The 14,271-nt window shown below is 42.1% G+C and overlaps 1 long non-coding RNA gene across 1 annotated transcript; it reads left to right on the plus strand.

Annotated features, from left to right (window-relative positions):
• Positions 1–8: 8 nt before the first annotated feature.
• On the plus strand, positions 9–11,506 carry LOC146443971 (uncharacterized). The gene is made up of 2 exons (XR_014853147.1): positions 9–3,267; positions 7,747–11,506. It is a non-coding gene; the product is annotated as an uncharacterized LOC146443971 (long non-coding RNA).
• Positions 11,507–14,271: the final 2,765 nt, after the last annotated feature.

Genomic DNA, 14,271 nt, shown 5'->3' on the forward strand with positions numbered 1-14,271 from the left:
GCGCACGGCTCCGGGGCTCTCTACACGGCTCCGTGCCGGTGCGAGGCTCTGCACAGCGGTGCAGGGTCCTGTGCGGTGGGACCCTTGGTAGTTCGGCCCACGCTCTGTCCCCTGTGCTGCGTTCAGAGGGGAGGTGGCAATAATGACGGCACGCCCCTTGGGATGTGGCTGTGTGGGGGACCCGAACTGCGCTTCCCACGATGGCTGTGCTGAGGACAGATGGGCAGGGCCTGAGGAGTATCTGTGGCAACCCTGATGGATGTTGCATGCTATTGCTCTATAGGATTTTTACGGGAATTATAGAGGAGCCGTGGTAGTCTGAGCTGTGCGAGATGCCATGGGTGTTGCACATGTTCTGTTCAAAGTATCTACATATCTTGCACTCCACAAATTAGTATATTGTGCTTTAACAAAGTTACAATGTCAAATGTTAGTTTTAAAATGAATGGGCAGTATGCATATATTTAATTGGGACCATAAAGCGTAGTCCTCAGCCCACTGCTAGCATTTAATCAACAACCACGTGAAAATGTTTCTCTGACATGTATTTTATTAGTGTTGCCTTCCAGGTGATTCCTGGCAGATCCTGAGGTAGCCAGCCCAGCGGCCACAGCATGGGATACACAAGTTATAGCATGGGATACAGAACATTAAGATTGGGAACTCCTGTATTTCTATTCGTGTTCTAGATGTGTGCTCAGTTCCTGCAGGCATGAAGGCTTCCCTTTCCTTTAGGAAAAGTTCCCTTTCCTAACTGTTCATAATTTTGTTGATCTTGTCATAGCCCTGGGATCTGGAAATGGTATTTTGCTTTAGTTACAGATTGAAACTTACATGGAATGCTAGCCTGTCCTACTGGCCCTTCAGAACCTGCAGGATTTCCAATTATACTGGCAGCCTAAAAATTGTAGTGCATGGCAGCAAGCTGGGGAATAGCCACTGAGATCACTGCCTCCAGCCACTGCAGGAGGTCCTTTAAGTCCTATGTTTCTATATCCATAACAATCTTTTGTGCAAACTCTGAGCTGATTGTGAAACATGAACTGGACGTCTTGGGTTTAACACAGAACCAAATTGTTTTGAGGGTGTGGGGGCAGAGCAGCCTTGGAGGCTGTTTTCCTGTCCTTAGTACAAGGTACCACATTTGCACTCCAGGAAGGGAGTGTAGGTCAGATTTCCATGGTAAAGGATGAGAAGGTAGTATGCAGCCATTCTTGGGTCTGTGAGTGTCTGATCCATAGCTGTCACAGATATAAAATCCTGTAATCACTCACAATTTTATCAGGCTTTCATTTGAAAACAGATGGGATTTTTGTTTCTGTGTCCTTCTTAGTGTGGAAGGGTGTTTTGGAGCCTGATTGCTGTCATAGCTAGAAATCTCCTGCAGATTTCTTGTGGTATGTCCCACTCCTCTAAGGATTCCCCTAGGGCTCCTTATGACATTCTAAGCATGTGAGGAATGTGCAGCTCACCCCAAATAACAGAAAACATGTAGCAGAGCAGCACGGGGGGGGCCCATGTTGCTCCCACCCACACTGGGTTGAGAGGGGGAGGTACATAATGAAAAGCATTTGCTGCAGCAGCTATGTATAGTCAGTTGTGTTTGGGAGGAGGCCCTGCCTGCCTGACCTCAGAGCTGACGTCAGAGAACTCCCAGTGAGGAACAGGGAATGCTCCAGAGAGAGACACAGCCAGGCTGCCCAGCCTGGGAGGGGACACACCAGCACCACTGAGGAAGAGGGGAGGTACAACTGTCCCCATAGATGGGTACTCTGTATTCAAAGGATCAAGACTCTTCAATTCCAGGTGAACCAAGGAGGTTTGAGTCTCTCTATGGGCTGACTCAGCAACACAAGATCTGTGCTTCTGATCCTCTATAAGCATTTTCCCTTACGTGTTCTGCTTTCTTAAACACTTGGGTGCAAACTGAAGGTTATAAACTGATTATCAGCATGGTGTCTATATCAACTTGCACCTGGGAAATAGTTCTAGGAGTGAAAAGAAAGTTACAGATCTGCATTTTGCTAAGCAGGAGGGCTGTGCCTTGAAAACATTGCTACCTAAAATATTTGGTTCTAGCATTACCGATATTGTCCTGTTGCTCCCCATCACTGCAAGAATGGAGGGCTGGATTCATCTGCCAGTCTAGGACAATGCAGTAAGAATTTGATCTGGGAGAACATATGGTTTAGCCTCAGATCTCAATCAGTTTATTGTAATGTAATACCACAGAGAGGCCTCAGTGATGGGGCAAGACCTTGTCAGGCTAAGGGCGATGCAGGAAAATGTAGAGATAAACAACACAACTTACCAGTTATTCACATGGAAGTTGTGAGTGTACAACATAAATACTGCACAAAATACATCTGTGTCATCAAAAAGACTGTGATTAATAAAACAAGATACAATCACAGACTCACAGAATAGTTTGGGTTGGAAGAGATTTTTAAGGATCATCTAGTCCACCCCTCTGCCACAGGCAAGGACATTTTTCACTAGATCTGGTTGCTTAAAGTCCCATTCAACCTGGCCTTGAGCATTGAATACAATCACAGGAACCTGGTCGCAGGAGACGTGCTTCCTGGTCATTATTAAGAATGTAAACATCTCCAAAAAAACCCATCACTGTTAAGGAAGATACTGTGATTTTCTCATTCTTTGATGTTCATTGGAATCTTTTCTCCTTCAAAAAGAGTGATGGGAAGGAATTTCAGAAGATATCCTTAGATATAATGACAGTGATGTTAGTAGTGGAGAGAAGAAACAATCATCTTGTGACAGAAGTTAGGAAGTGCAGGAAACAGTTGTGAGGTCTTTAAAAAGTGATTTGTTTTATTGCCTTGTGGAGACTGCAGTAGAGAAGGGGGAAATGAGATACGGATATGCTAAAATACTACCCTGGAGGGGTAAGTTTTGCACTGGTGTTATAATGGACGTAGATTTGTGAATCAATAGGGACGGTGAAAAAAAACTATTGAGGAGATGTGGGGAACAAGAACCTTGAAGGTGGGGGTTTTGTTTTCTTTTGTTTTTCTTCTGCAGAGAGCTTTGGCCAGAGGATCTGAGGGAAGTAACAGTGTGCCGATGTTTGTAGGATGAAAATGACATGTCTTGTGAAATTGTTCAATACTGCAGTATCAGCCCTGGACAGAATAGTGAAAGGGTTGGCCATACTGTCAGAGAGAACGATGACTGCTGGTAACTATACAACCAACATACATTTCCAAGAAATGTAATTTATGCCTATTTGAAATGCCGCAAGTGGAGGTATGTTAATATCCTAGGGTATTTTGCTTTTCTATTTTATTTTTATGCAATATTGTGGTCTTTTAAAATCTCTGTGTTAATAATTCAGAACTTCATTAAGTTGTGTGTATCCATTTCATGTTGAAGGGCAAGAGCTTGACTTTAAGCACTGCTAGAATCAGTAATTTTGGAAAAATTAATAGAGCTTTGAAAAGTGATGTCTTTTCCATGCAAGAAGACACACACAAGCTCCACATCAAGGGATACCAACATCCACCTGCCTTCCTTTTGCTCAGTAGGAGCACTCTTCATCTCCTCACCTACTACAGAGCTTCTGTGCTACCTGCTGCTTTCCCTATTTTAAGGACACATTACCGAATGTATCTGTTGCATTTACATTCAGTGATTTTCTTCATTTTGTGAATAAACGTGGATTGTACTCATGGCACTCCTGATAAACTAAAACTGCATGTGCTGCTATGTTACACGTCTGTGCTGTTCAAACACCTTGAGACACTGGCTCAATTTGCTTTTGCTGTCTGAACAGGCTGAGCTCCAGTTTGAGTTATTGTACAGTGTGGATTTTTTTTCAAAGAGTTTTGAGCAAGACAGAAGCCTTTAACTTCCACTGTGGGAAGTTAAAGTTCCAAAAGTAACCTTTATGCCTGTGTTTAGGGACCTGGTGTTTGGGGTGCTGTTCCTGCAGCTGCTTTGATCAGCAGACTTGAGCCTCTCAGAGCTCCATTTGTATTTAGGACATAAAGACCCTGCCTTGTTCTTCTCTCCAAATGCACAAGTTACACACAGACTGTTTCACAGTTTCTTTGGTGACTTGGAAGCCTTCAAAAGTCTGGATCTTACATTGTTTCGTCCTCACCTCTGTCTCAATTCCCTGTCTATAAAATAGGGATAAGATCAGATTTCATACCTCCAAGGGGAAAAGCATGAAGACAAAAAGGGATTTTTTGGCACATTGGAGAGAAGTAAGGGATGTCTGTGAGACATCTGTCAGTAGTATATGAAGAGCCGATTAAACACTGAGGAGTAATTAATCAACTTTTGACTTAAATTCTTGCTGGTTTTCCAGTGGATGATAGTGAGCAGTGGGTCTGTTTTTAGGAGAGTCCCACAGAACAATTCACGGGTAAAGGTTGATGTCTGTGTTTTAGAAAGCAGAACTTAAAGGAATTAGTGATTGCATTAGATGACTGACAAAGCAGAGGTTCCACTTTAATGAAACAGACCAAAAGGTGTTTTGAAGTGTATATGAAAAAAACAATAAAATAGAACAGTTGAAAGAGCCCAATAATCATCTAGTTCACCTGCAAGAAGGATTGACATTACTTAAGTATATTTCATTAGTATAGTGATTACTGGCACAATGTCAGTGTTCTGTGCTCAGCATTTCAAACCCCTCTTGCTTATCAGTCCAAAGGAGTTGTGGTTTGAGGTCTCCCCTATATTCAGAGGTTGAGGGCACAGAGTCCCTTCAGTTGTAAAATGGTTGTAAAATTGACTAGTATGGATCTACAACAGGACTTTCAGAAAATTAAGTCAAATCGGTATTTGCTCTGCGAGCAGATTTTGTCAAGCTCCCAGTGACATGCCTCTATTCTGCTGGCAGATGACATTATTCCTTACTGATTTCCTGATGTAGGATCACCAGTATTGTATTGTCATGTTTGTCAGCAGACATTGTGCTGCTTTCCCCAAGTTAGAATTCCCCATCCACATGATGTTTAAACCAGAATCACATATACCAATTTATTCCCAGGAGGCTTTGATGAACAGGACTAGCAAAGGGAAAGTCCCTCCTCAGTGTTCTGACTCCCAGTTCTGCAACATCCCATTCTCTCAGTTTCATGCTGCTATTATTTCTGCTTCCAGGAACTACTAACCTGACACAGACATCTAGTCAGTCTCCAGGGAGTCTCTGGTGTGTCAATTTGGCCTTATAGTATCTGAGCCACAATGTCATCACTTTGGGGCCCCACACATAGATGGCAACAATGTAAATTGTGCTGGCCCCTGCTTTCTTGTGGTGAAATCTGTATTTGTCAGAAACTTCCAGCCTTTGTTCTGGGCTGGGAATGGGTTTCATAATGGGGAGAAAGGCACTTTCTATTCTGAGTGGAGAAAGCAGCACCAAGAAAGGTTTTAATTATCTGCCACCAGTGCAGAGCAGAGAGTTTCCTGAGCATTGCAGGGGTTGATGAACTGTGCAGTGCAGGTCCAGTCTCTCACGGGGAGGAGGACTGCAGGAATGAAGCATGTTCTTATCCCGTGGGAAGGGGTCCTTGCTGGAGTGATGCCGAAAGATTTTTGCTGTTGATACATTTTTCATAAATTTGTAGCTTTTTAGACGGTTAATACATAGTTATAACTTCTAGTGCTTTTCTTGCCTTCTCCCATTGTTTAACAAACCCTTATTATTACATTATTGAAATTCTGTTTAGTCTTAATTTTTATGCCTCCCTTGCAATCCTGCTCTTTTCCTCTGGTACAGTCCTGCACCTTGGGATCATACTATGACAATTGTCTGCTTAGTATTTTTCAAATGCTTTGAGGGAGGGTTCTTATTTATGTGGCATTTTTACTTTTTTTTACTCTTCCTGTCTTGCTGTTGCTATTTCTCTGTCTTGTTACCCTTATCTGTTAGTGGTTCCCATTGCCTTTGCTAGATCCTTTCTCTGCCATGATAAGTATAAACCTAAATTCTGCATCCATTTGCAGAAGCTGTTGCTTCTTTCTGTCCCACTTAATTTGATTAATATTTCCTTCCATCTCTTCTGCTTATTCAACTGGTCAGGTTGCTGATTTTAGTATCACCTTGCTTTCTCCTGCAGTTTCTGAAATGCGCTTTGTAAGAAATGCATCTGTCTCTGGCACCTCATGGTCTCCCTGTCTATGTCCTGAGTCTTTTAGAGGCTTCAATGCCTTTATTTGTCATTTCTCATGTCTAAATTGATAACTTATGTTGTTTGAACTGAGTCAAATTCCAGGAAAGTGCTGCACTGCTGCTTTTCCATTGCTGCCTTTCCCCCACCCTGCTTCCTTTCACCTTTTCCTCTTCAGAGCAGTGCTGTGTTCAGCTTTTGGTGTTTCTGTCACCAGATCACCCTGCCAGCCTTTCTTTTTTCAGTTTCTGGCTCTTTCTCTTTCTGCTCAGTCATGGCTCACATTTCTCCACCAGCTAATTCTCTTCATGCTCTGATGTTCTCTACCCTTTGATTCATTTTCTCCTCTTCCATTACAATCTAAACACTGAAAGTCCTCAGCCTTTAAATACTTCTAGGATCTCCTTCACCTCCTGCACTGGTTCCTCCCACTTTCACTTGCCATCTTCCTAATTTAAAATGGGATGGTTCAGGGTTTGGCTTATTCTCTTGTCCTTCATTTCAGGTGAATTTGACCTGTTTTAGCTCATTCCTCAAACTCCTCCTCCTGCTTTCAGCTGTTTCTTTGTAAGAGCTCTCTGCTTCCTCCCACAGGAAAGGAATAGGAAATAACCTCTTTTTTCTCTTTGCCTTGTTTCATTCTTCTCTTTCTTCTGTCCATCACTAATGCAGAAATTTCGTACCTATTTTGTTATTGTAATCCCAAGTAACACACTCTGAAGATTTCAAGTGCAGCATTTCAAAGAATTTGTGTGACTAATCATTTGCTCTAGAAGTGAAGACGAAGTTTGTAGGTGGTGTTTTTACAAGTAGTGACTGCAGCATAGTGGGCTCTGTATCTCAGTCTCCAAGGCTACAGGCTACAGTGAGAGTGAACTAAAAACATGTGATGCACAAAATCACTCTGGCACAAAGTCAATGCTGTGAGATGTGTTAGTTTTCTGTAAACTACATTTAATCCTTATGTTTTGCTTCTTTGTTTGAGAAATAAAGAATCAACTGTACAAATAAAACAGAGGACCTGCAGTTGTGTGTAATACAGGTGAAGAATTATGTTTCTCAGAATTACAGAGTTCTAAAAGCTGCATATTGTTCATTCTGTCCCATGGCTGTGACAGAGGGTGCTAAAGCCACTGTAGGTATGAGGGTTTCTTAGGTGAGTGATGTTGAATGTGTTGCCTCTCTAAGTTCAGATCTGGACACTGGATGGAACAGACCTGGGAAAGTGCTAAGAAGAGTCTTTCACCTTTGACAGTAATGAAACCAGAAGATACTATTCTTGTTCTGTATTAGAATAGAATAGTTCCACTTGGAAGGGACCTGCAAGGATCATCTAGTCCAATTGCTTGACCACTTCAGAGCTGAGCAAAAGTTAAGGCATTAAGGGCAAAGTCCAAGTGCCTCTTAAACACTGACAGGCCTGGGACATTGACCATCTCTCTAGAAAGACTGTTACAGTATTTGACCAGCCTTTCTGTAAAGAAATGCTTCATAATGTCCAGTCTGAACCTCCCCACTCAGAATAAAAAACAGCCCATATTTTTCTGATTACTCTACTGTTGTGCTCCCTGCTCACATGATTTTACTTTGAACATGTTTTCAGGTTTGTCACATCCAGGATGAATGGAGAGTCTTCAGTTGTTGAAGAGCATATTTTGCATTAATTAAAGAACCACCGAACCTGGAGTGGGACAACCACCAGCATCAATGGAGGCTGGGGATGGAGAGATTGAGAGCAGTCCTGCCAAGACGGGGGATACCAGTGAAGGAAATGCTGGACATGAGCCAGCTGTGTGTGCTGGCAGCCCAGAAAGTCAATCGGCTCCAGGCCTGGGTCCAGGGAAGCAATTCTCCCCTTCTTCTCTGCCCAGGTGAGACCCCACCTGCAGACCTGCCTCCAGCTCTGGGGACCAACAGCAGAAGGATGTGGAATTGCTGGTGGCAGTCCAGAGCATGCCACAAGAGATGGTCCAAAGGCTGGAGCCCTTCTGCTCTGGAGACAGGCTGGGAGAGCTGGGGGTGTTCAGCCAGGAGAGGAGGAGGTTCTGAGGACACCTTGTTACAGCCTTTCAGTAGTTAAAGGGGGCTTACAAGAAAAACAGAGGCTTTTCAAAAGGGGGCTTGTAAGAAAAACAAGGGGACTTTTTACCAAAACCTGTAGTGACAGGACATGGAATAATGGTTTTAAACTAAAAGAGGGTAGATTTTGATTGGACATAGCTGAGACAGGTTCACATAATAAGGTTGGGGTTTTTTTGTTTGCAATCCATGATAATGTAACACTGAATATTCTTATCCTTGAAAAGCCCTAATCCTTGAATCTTCTTGACCCTTTTGTTTAATTATGTCTTGCAGTTGTAAGATTTACATTCTAAACCTGCATGTAACTGTGGGTTTTATCTTCAGAACAGTAGGATTTAAATGACTGTGGGATACAGTTGCTAGCAGTCATAAATCCCAGACCAACAAAAGGAATACTGTGAGTTGGACTGTCATCTTGTAAAACATATGCCGTAGAAGTTCACAGAATTATCTTTTCCTTGATTTAATAACATATATTTGGAAAAAAAAAAAACTAAAACAAAATCACAAACAAAACTCATCGAAACACTAACAAACAAAAAATCAAAACAAAAAAGAGATCCAAAGCAAAGCCTTTCATAGACATGTTTTTATTCAGGAATTAACTGTGACCATAAATTTACAACATCATTAGTTACATTGTTCATATTTGTAATTACTTGGGCTGTTAAATTATGTATCTTGCTTTTAAACTGAATTGGTCTGTTTTATAAGATTCCCTCCAGGACAGTATTGCATTCTATTGCATTCAAGCTAACAGACCTGTAATTGTTCAAAATACTTTTTAAGAAATCTCTCCTAAATATAACTACTGCGTTGGATATTTACCAAATATTTCACCTCTAATATGGTAGAATTGATTAAAAATTGCTTCCATTATCAATTGTTGCAGTTATGTATGCCCCTCTGTCCATTCTGGAATGCAGAGACAATGTAAGAATCTAATTAAAATTAAATTCCAATTATTTTCATGAGAGTTCAAGCTACTACTGCAGGATGAAATGCAATCCATCCATATTGTCTATCTCCCCTTCTTTATACTGAGCCATCAGTTAAGAAAATCCATTTCTGGTTTCTTTGGTCAGTTGTCAGGGTCCAATACTCTCTTCTTTTAGAAAGTCTACATGAGGAAGATTTAATGTTTGGAAGGAGATTTACTGATTTGAAGATAAGTGAAGCATTACATAGATTTGATTTATAGACATGCCCCAGTTTTTACACCTTTCTTACTGTATCTCTCACTTCATGGACATTGCCAGTAGAACCCATCAGAGTGGTTTTATAATATTGCCTGATGAGCTTCTGGAAAGAGTTTCAATTTTGTAAGGAAGGCAAGTATAAATGCTATAAACTGGAAATTGTACTTTGTCTCCTTTGGGAGCTTGTGACCCAGTGGCAAATTAGTGGCTGCCAAAGACTTCCATCATCAGTAATAGATAGGATCTTTTTCTGTTCTTGGTCATCAAAGAGAATATCATAGAGGAGAAGAGTATCACAAACTTTGCAATGTTACATTAAAAATTACACTATGGCTTGTGGAAAAAAAAAATAGAAAGGGGAACTAACTGGCTTTAAAATCAGTGACTCCATGCACTAGCTGTGGGGACTGGCATTCTCAGCACTTACCTAAGGTGTCATGCAATTTAAACGGAAGGAGAAAAAAACATCCCATGCAGATGTTCGTAAAAGTGATGTTGAGAAGGGTTTAACCCATCTGGTTACTGGAAGAGTTCAAGGCCAGTTTGGATGGGACTTGGAGCAACCTGGTCTAGTGGAAAGTGCCCCTGTCCATGGCAGGGGGGGTTGGAGCCAGATCATTTTTAAGTTCCATTCGATCCAAATCACTGAGGAATTGTGTGACTGTGGTTGTCCTTCATGACTAGAGCACTACTAAAATTGAGCCACCAACATCTGCTGATCTCCTCTCCTATACTAAATCATTGCTTTGTAGAAGGCTATTGGGTTACTTGAGCATGACTTTCTGTTCATAAATCACAGAATATTCTGAGCTGGAAAGGACTCACAAGGATCACCAAGTCCACCTCTGATGTGAATGATTCATAGAGAGATGGAACCTTGGCGTTATTAGCACCATGCTCTAACCAGCTGAGCTAAAATCTTTGCAAATTGCTCCAAATCACCTTTGTGCCTCCTTGAGTTTGAAAGTGCTTTCCAGGAAGGTTTGCTTCATCACCTTTCCAGGGACAGAGCTGAGGCTGACAAGCCTATAGTTCCCTGAATCTTCCTTTTTGCCCTTCTTGAAGATATGAGTGATACTTGTTTTCTTCCAGCCCTCAGGAACCTCCTGCTATCACCAGGCCCTCTCAAAGACAATCACCACTGGCCGCGAAGTGATGTTACCTAGTTCCCTCACTATCCATGGGTGCATCCTTTCAGGTTTCTGCCAAAAGTGGTTCCTATCTCAGTCTGCTCCACTGAAGGTGAATATTCCTTGCTCTCAAGCTTTCCTTTGGGCTCAGAGGCCTGCAATGCCTGAAGGCTGCAATTCCATGTCCTTCATCACTGGGGTGCTTGCCCCATTTGGTCATGGGTCCATGTTTTCCTTAGTTTTCTGTTGCTACAGACATACCTGCAGAAGCCTCTCTTATTGCTCTATATAAGCCTCTCTATATTGGACTCCAGGTGGGCTTTGGTTTTCCCTATCCCTTTTCTGCTTGTTTGGATAACTCCTCCATATTCCTCCTGGATTACCTGTCCCTTCTCTCATCTCACAGTGCCTCTCAGTGGCCTGAGTTATTTCTGGATATTGAAGAATCATTAATTGACTCAAAAACCAAATTTTCTTCCTTCTCCAACATCACTTATGGCCCTTAAAGTTATGTAAAACAGGATCAGCCAAGTAAAGGTTTGTAGCCCGATTCTGTTGTTGGAGGAGCAACACCTGGGACTTAACCTGGAACTCTGAGCAACTTTTAAAGTGAATGGTAGGCTCACATGTGCACTTTTAACCCATGGGATATTACTGATAGGTAAGGCTTTGTAAAGGAAAAGATCTTGTAACATGGCTCCAGCCTGTCTCTTAGGCTAAGTAGAAGGGAACTATGGGAGAATGATTCAGCTGGAATAGAGGGATGTGAGAACCTGAGAGATTACTGTGTGAGAACCTGAGAGACTGCTGCGTGTCATTTGCGTGTCCACCTTGTAGTGTTTGGTGGTTGGTTGACTTGGGCTTGTTGTGCCTTAAAGCTATGTAAACTGATAACCAGTTATCTGCTTAAAAAGACCGAGTGTTTTCCAATAAACAGTTCTCCTTTGCACCTTCCTGGAGTCTCTGCGTCGCTCATTAACACCACAGACAGCGAATTAAGGCAACGATGGGATGTTTTGGGATTGTGATTTGGATTACATCATGTGATGTTACCTAATGGTCACGTTTGTCAAATTATGTGCATCATGGCAGCTTAAACTGCAAGGTAACTATTTCTTGTTTTTTTACATAGCTCAAACACAATAAGTTTAGGAGGCATACTGGTCAGTGTCTGGAACTCATAAAGCAACGCTATGCCACAGATAACTAATATTCATGAGACTAGGACTGTGATGGACATAAACTCCCACGAGATGGAGCTGCACCACACCAGTTCATTATGCCTCTCTCTGGGCTGTTGGTTTGTGTGTGTGTGTGTGTGTGTGTGTGTGTGTGTGTGTGTGTGTGTGTGTGTGTGTGTGAGATCCTCTCCACAGACAGCTCCAGTGCCTATTTGTGGCAGGTATATTTAATGAAGTTCAGATCTTGTATTTTATATACGCACACAGCATATTCTGCACAGACTGTCTGGTCAGTGTGGCACTGCTCCCATTTGCTGCTGGCATCTGCAGTCCAGGGTATTTGTGGGATGTTGTTCCATCCCAGTGCGCAGCAGTTGTGGATGGTAAATATGGTTTGTCAGAGGGAAAAAAAGGTCACGCCATCTGCATTTTTCTTTTTCCTGGAGAAATCATCAGATCTTACTTCAGACCTGCCACTCCATGTCAGACCAGAGCTTGAGCCCAGGCTTAAGTATGGAGAAATTCGGTATAAGTGGGCGATTCCTGGACAGTACCCGAGTCCCTGCAGACTTCTCCCGAGACCCTGCTGCTGGGCAGAAGAGTCCAATGGAGTCGGCAGCATGTGGGTGAGATTTGACTCTGCTGATCTCAGAGCCTTTCCTTCCTGAACAAACATTTTCCATTCTGAAATAATCACCTCACTATATATAGAAAACTCCTCCAAAGCAAAAGCCATGTTCTTAGGAAGGGCTATTCCTCAAATTGTTTTCTTCCTTTCACCAGAAGCAGCAGGTCCTTTGCTATCAGGCTTATACCTGTTTACGAACACTGCTGACCAAAGGCATGTGTCACCTCATGCAAAAATAACCTGGATTTCCCCTGCAGCCTCTGCGCCCCCTGCCCCCAGTCTGTGGATTCCGAGGCTGTGTCTGTAATCACAATCCACTGCATTTCGGAAACCACCCCCCCATCTCGCTTCCTCCCAGCTGATTTTCAGGGGAACAGAAGGAGACTTGTTTGCTACCAGGGAGGAAGTCCAGGCCTTAGCAAGCAGCTTTCTAAGAGGCACCGGTGAGAGCAGTGTGCTTCAATCAGCGTTCGCTCACAGAACTGCTGCCAAATGAGGTCACCCAGCTGCAAACATGGATGAAGAAATTTCAGAGGAGGAGAATGGAAGAAGCCAGTACAGGAAGTAGAGCAGTCAGTAGCACAGGGCTCAGCTCAGTCAACTCACTCTCTGGAAATGTTGATTTCAGTTTTGTCTTGGCTCACAGATGAACATATATTAGATGGTTTCATTGTCATCATTATCTCATTCCCTTTTCTCATAACAATAACTCCTTAGTTTGACACAGTTCAGCTATCTCTTTGGGAAGGGTTTCATGGGGAAGGCAGCACGCAGGTTTGGAGGGCAGTTCAGACCACAGGTCTGGATGACACTGTCCATGTCCTTTGGGAATAACAAAGCTCACAGAAGCTCTGGGACAGACTCTACCTCTTGAGAAAGGCCATAGACTTGTGGAACTGGAGAATATCACATTGGAAGTGATCTCAGGGATCATCTGGTGCAAATTTTCTGGACAAAAGCATGGACCATATGAGCTGGCCCAGCACCCTTATGAGCCAAGATGGACAGCTTTGACTGCTAGGAATCTCTTATGCCTTTTTCATAGTTATTCTAGTGATTAATTCCTCCTTCTACTGAACCACTGGTCTGTCCTTTCAGTTTGTATAACTTCAGTTCCACAGCATTACTCTTGTTACACCTTTACTTGCTAGACTGAAACATTATTATTATTATTATTGCTATTATTATGCAAATAATTGAAAATTTTCATTCTTAGAGATCCTTAGAAATCATGACTTTTTAAAATCTTTCTAAAGGTCTTCACATTGAATCTTGTTCCTAACTGGTTCTTACCAGTCTTCTCTGGCCATTTTGAGTTTTCTACAGTCTTTATAAATATTGAACATTAAGTTTGTATCAAGAAAGCTGCAGTAACAATTTCCCTGTTTTCTGTGTCCTTCTGTTTAGTCAGTTTATATTTCCTTGAAGATCATTAGTCAAGATACTAAACAATATTGACAGAAATTTAAAAATTCTTATTATTTCTTGTTAGGAATTTTATCTGCTTATTAGGAATAAAATACTGTACAGATAGACTATAAAAACAGTTTATACAGTTTGATTTATAGGGACCTGCAGGTTAAATATGAATCAGCTGAGGGCATATTGTAAAAACAAAATAACACCATATGAGATGGTATAAACAGAAATATGACTTGCTGGATGCATGAACTAACATTTCTGGCTCTGTTTTGCTGTAATCAGGCCCACAGCCACAGACTGTGTCCAGTCCTAGTCAGTGCACCTCAGAGAATGGAGACAAATCCGAGAAAGTCTAGAGGAGACAATTAGCGGTTCAGAAAATGCAATATGAAAAGATTAAATGCTCTGGGCAATTCATCTTAGAGAGGAGTGAAAAGATATGATGACCACCTTGATTTGTAAAGGACAGTTGCAAAGAGAGCAATC

Source organism: Lichenostomus cassidix, chromosome 1 (genome assembly GCF_008360975.1).
Source record: "Lichenostomus cassidix isolate B80296 chromosome 1, HeHo_3.0, whole genome shotgun sequence".
In the NCBI taxonomy this organism is placed as follows: domain Eukaryota; kingdom Metazoa; phylum Chordata; class Aves; order Passeriformes; family Meliphagidae; genus Lichenostomus; species Lichenostomus cassidix.